At 42.5% G+C, this 5,521-nt stretch overlaps 1 long non-coding RNA gene across 1 annotated transcript in view; it reads left to right on the forward strand.

Moving 5' to 3' along the window:
* Window positions 1–3,263: 3,263 nt before the first annotated feature.
* LOC147752186 (uncharacterized) overlaps window positions 3,264–5,521 on the forward strand; it is an 84,154-nt gene continuing 81,896 nt past the window's right edge. Inside the window, exons 1-2 of the long non-coding RNA XR_015314785.1 lie at window positions 3,264–3,497; window positions 5,192–5,353. This is a non-coding gene — a long non-coding RNA (uncharacterized LOC147752186). The remainder of the gene's footprint in view (window positions 3,498–5,191; window positions 5,354–5,521) is intronic.

Below are 5,521 nucleotides of genomic sequence, written 5' to 3' on the forward strand. Positions count from 1 at the left end.
CGACTAGAGAAGCCTCGCTGTCACTTGTCAGGACATCCCAGATCTCCTATACGATTAGAAGCGCTGCTGAACGTGAATGGGTAAGAGGAGAACGCTTGGTTTCGATTAGCCAACCTCGGGCCGATTCAGGGACCTATAGGCTTACTACTACTATATGGTAACGAATCGACTGCACAGAATATAACTGAACAGGTATCTTTTATATAACTACAGATATCAGGGACTGTTATGCTGTGGTGCCAAACACACTTTTTGTGAAAGAAAGTTCGAAGGTATCCAGTAGTTCTTTGATTGTATGTAAACCTATGATTAACTCCTCCGACCATGGGCCATTTCAATCGTCTTTCATATGTAGCGCAAAGGATTAGCGTTAATTAGGCTACTTTGAGCTTTGAAAGATAGAAAAAAATCAGTATATCACATGAGTGCACTATAACTGTAGAGTTCTACAGTATTATAGGATATCTGCCACTGCCCACTGTTGGACATTTACGCTATGCGACGCAGCTGTGCCATGCAGTCTCATCACGTCCCCCGAGGCAAAAACCTCTGTCCGACATGAACAACGAACGGAGCTAGCCCACGCGCACATAAACACGACATCACGCATCCCCCTGCGTCCTTTATGTTCACGAGGCGTGTTGGCTTCCCTCGCTACCCCCAGGCCCCTCTTTCTGCAACGGCAGCGGGTGGCCTGATGGAACGCCTTTGGCCAGAGAAAAGCCAGACCACCGAAAGACCAAGTTAGCGAAACAAGCCAATGGTTGAGGCGTGGTGGATATAGGAGAAGGCATAAAGGGCAACATGGCCTCGTATGAACGGTAGCCGTTCATCCCGGGAAAACGGGTCCGCTTTCGCCTGACTGTCGATTAGCCCCAACGTAATCTTGGCAATTTCCGGGTGCCAGTAAGCCAGACAGGTTCCCTCCGACAAGTAAGCAGCCTGCCTTAGGGCTATAGACTGTATGTAGACTGGTTTGGCGGTAGGGTAACTTAGCGTTCGTTGGATACACCCGGTCGACATTCGTCGAAGTAGCGAACGATGGGGGAACGTGGTTACCACGACTCCTTTCTGCGCCGTGGATAATACAACTAGTAGCGGATCTGCAGGCGTTATTTGAGTCCCAGTGGTAGTTAGTTGTACTATGCATTGTTGCCAGGAAAGCCGACAACAACAAGAACAACACCACCATTAACGGCACTACAACTGGCGAAGAGAGAGAAAGAGAAACGAGCTGAAAAAATATGTGTCACCGCTTACTGAGAAAGAGCGCACACCCGATGCTGCTTCTACTTGGTGAAAATGACCATAGCTACGTGTCATGCAGAGCTAATCACGCAAACTGCCCGTTATTGCTACATGTCTTACTCCAACGAAGAAAGACTTTTACGTCTGGCCTATGGTCCAGCAATGTCAATAGCTTTCGAAAATAACCTGGCCTCTTGGGTTCATTATTTTGACCTGTGGGGGCACTTGGATGCAACTTTCGCACTCCGGTTTCAGTCCATAAACCAAACCCAAGATAGTTCTATGGTTCTGCTTGACTGATAAGGACAGCAACGACTTCTTCCAAGGACGTTAAAGGTCAAAGAGGCATTCGATATTGGTAAGGGAGCGATATTGAAGGGACAAGGAAAATAACGTTATTGTTGGAGAGAGAAATGCTTTCTATTTATTGGATTGACTAGTTCATTGAGCGAACATAACTAAACAAAAAAGAAAATATCTATTGCCCTATAATACATTTGATTAAATATTATCGTTGGGCTTTGTAACCGTTCTATCGAAAATACATTTTCTCTCTATCAGTGATCAACTGAGGCTGAGCAACAGAGTAGCTTAGATCGACTTCGATTGTCGGGAACGAACGAATTATGTTGGAGTGAACCCCTCAATGAAACTCTTTTAGCCTTCCACATCTCCGCAAACGGCAAGACGGAAGAAAAGTTGATCGAAAAGGGAGGCTCCGAATGATTGAAGACGAGTGTCCATGTTCAACAGGAACTTCAACAGCCAAACAGGAAACCTTAGATAGATGCCCTTTCAAACTTTTCATTTGTCCCTTTGGTCCAAGTCCATATTGCGCTGTCAAGATCTGACCATCATAGAGTGTCTGTCAAGAGGGAAAAGCACGCCTCTTGACAACGACGCTTCTCGTTTAGAAGAGTAACTCTGTGGAGAAACTACCTGGTCTAAGCCATTGCTGTCCTTTGAACGAGTAGAGCTCCAACGGAAAATTAGGGCACTTCTATAGATATGTTTTAGTTGAAATGAATAGGCACTAAATTATTTCGTTTATTTTGAAATAAAATGTCTTTCTTTCATTTGATATAAGCCATGGCAAAAATCAAAAAGTTTAACTGGCTCAACTTTTAGAATAGCTTTCGTTTGCCTACTATAGTCCGCTTCTAGATTATTATATCCATGATAGAATTACCTGTGATACCGTTCCCTGAAGATTATTTTAGATAAATGATAATTACATAGCTAATACGGGATCATTGACTATCGTATCGATACGGAAAATTATAATCACTTGGTCGATTATCTTGGTTACTTGAGAATTTCTGAACCCTGGAGCCGAGTTAATCTTCCGAGACTTACTTCGTTAGCACGAACCCAAAAGAAAACGTATTTTCCTTAAACTCTGCCAACTTCATTCTCTCGGCTAAACCTAGTTCATGAACTTCAATTGTACAAATTAAATGTTTACACAAAGAGCCAAAAGATAATCTATACAGAGTAGCAAAGGTTACCTCTGTATTGACACGTAAAGGCTAGCATGTATTTCTTTTTCTGATCAGACGACGTTCAACACTAAGGAAACGCGCGCGGCGAGTAATCTCGTGTATCTTAAAAACCTCACTTAGATGACACTGGACCAGACCCTGCGTTTTCATTAGACCTTTTCGAAAGCCTCCGTTAGGGTCACACACAGACAAAGGGGTCATATGGGAAGGGTATCCAGTTGGAGGTACTAGTGGTGGTAGTAAATGGTCCGATGAGCGATCGCAGCCAATAGTGCGTCGCCGCCTCGTACTTTTTTCCTTGCCATCTACCTCTTCCTGTTGGCATGTAGACCGCTGGCGTCGTCATAGCTTTTGCCCCTGTTAGTAAACAAAGCAGACACACGCAGCAACTGAGTCTTGCCCTGGGCTTCTTGGCGCTTTCAGACGCGGTGGGACAAAGAAACAGACACGGCCTCAGATAAATATACGTATATATACATCGTAGTTATTCGGCTGACGTCATGACGCCTTACTTGTAACTAGTCTAGCAACTTGGCGCCCACCTGCGGCCGATCGAAATGCTCTGCTTTTACCGAAGTGCTAGTATTTAGCAAGGTGCTGACTTCAACCATCAGGTCCATCAGGGGTCCTGTCAGGCCAAATTCGAACCGTTATTGTGGCATGCACTGCGGCTCGGATGAGTCTTTCTGGCAAAGGAAGCTTGCGGCACGCCCTCAGCGTGACCGCTGCGCAAACCATTCAGTAAGAGTAAGGCATGCATCTATTTATTCATGTATTCGTTTCGTTAGATTGAGGCTATCAAACAGACGACAATAGATAATGGTAGCATGCGGGGCACTATTGACAAGGTAGGCATAGGTGAGCGCTCAATGCAAAGCTGTTCTCTTGAGGCAAATAGATCTTTGCTCGAATCGGTCGCGGTGTTTCCTTTTGTGGCTATTCTTCGTTGTGAACCACTGATAGATATAAGGTGTATGCATATCGATGGGTGTCACTCTGTATATTCTCCGGTATAGATGAGGCAATAGAATAGCGTCGAATAGCGCCTGTTTGTAGTCACGTTCGTTTTCGAAGTTAGCTTATTCAAACATGCTTAGCCTTCGGTCTTCTCGGAGTCACGCTCCCATCTTCCTCCAATAAAAGGAAGCCACATATAAAAATGTGTTTTCCTTCTTAGTAGCGATTGAGCAGGGAAAGGTCAATTGGGTGTTCGATAATTTATTTACTATGCTTCCCATACTGAGACAGATAGGAGGCTGTCCGTATTGCATATGTTATGCATTGGAGCAAAGCGTTAAAAGAGTCACAAGCTAGACCATAGACATAAAGACTTACCTTTAGTTCTCCGAATGTTATAGCTTAAGTAAGCAATGCTTTTACTCTGTTCACCTGCCATGTAATATAGGACACTGAAATTGAACGATTACACAATTTCATTAGACAGGAAAAAAACTCCTCGTCTCACTGTCGATGTAAGCAGCTCGCGCAGATCAAGTCGTTGTTATCGTGAGTTTGCATGTTAAGAAAAGATAAGGCTATTGGTAGGATAGGCCCAAGAGCTATACGGCATAGTGGCCATATGGCTCAGGAGCTATATGGGCCACTTTGTTTTTCTATTAAAGGGATATTGATGTAAAATGTTATTACTGTAGAAGTTGTAAATTTTTCAAATGCGCAGCTTTCTCCTCGATTAAATGTCAAAAGGTTACACGGATCAATTAAGGCTTTTTTTTTTCATTTCATTAAACATTCATAGTACGATAAAGACGCATCATAACTACGTCGTTTTTCTAGGACAAGTTCAAAGTCTGTCTTAAAGCTGTATTTTCGAAGAAAAACTAACAACACGTCTTCTTGCATAACGATCACTACATTGAGTTATAGTACGTGATAAGCCTAGGGACTATACAGGTCAACAACATGTCATCGTATTCGTTTTTGAAGGAAATTTTTACTATTTTATCTGCTTCACACCTTGTTGGGATGAAGCAACAATATCGAATAATCAGGGTCATAGATCAATTATAATAAGCACGTTATATTTGTGCCAGAATCATATATAACAACCAAAATATATAACTAGGCTTTAATACAGTTAAGTAAGCTCTGGAAAACTGTTTCTGTATTCTGATTTCAAAGCATCGAGTTTTTTTTAGCTATAATCACAAACTTTTTCTTCACTTTAGTCGACCGGCAGGTTTTTTTGCACGAAACTCGCCCACAAGTTTGCCCCTTTGAGATCTCCATAGGATTAATATCAGTTCGAAAATAAATAATTTGTCGTAGGAGAACTTCAATAACGGAGTTTTTGACGAATATACTCATATGGTGTGTTCCTCCCCGTAACGTAAGCTCTTTTCGACGATAACGTTAAGCAAATTTTGGCTTATATAATCCCTATACAGTCTTACTAGTTTTATGCTTTTTTGTTTCTATTTTAGTTTTGTCTTCTGTGCAGGTGTCCTGACCAGGTAATTATTGTTTAGGCCTACTGTTCGTCCTTGCCGATCATTGCTCATCCATCTGTTACCCTGATACTGACTTCAGGACCTACCAAAATCCTTCACGACAAGGCAATTCTATAGCCTCTTTAACATAAAAAGGTATGCTATCTGCAAACTGCTTAGCTAGAGGATAAGTTACTGGCCATCGATATCTGTGGCCACCACTGGCAGCTAAACAACTAGTAGTTCGTTGTGTATGAAGCCGGGTATGTCCATTTGACATATATTGAAGCAAACGCGAGAACGAAAATGAATCATCTAATGTTG

Source organism: Varroa jacobsoni, unplaced genomic scaffold (genome assembly GCF_002532875.2).
Source record: "Varroa jacobsoni isolate VJ856 unplaced genomic scaffold, vjacob_1.0 scaffold_1428, whole genome shotgun sequence".
NCBI lineage: Eukaryota > Metazoa > Arthropoda > Arachnida > Mesostigmata > Varroidae > Varroa > Varroa jacobsoni.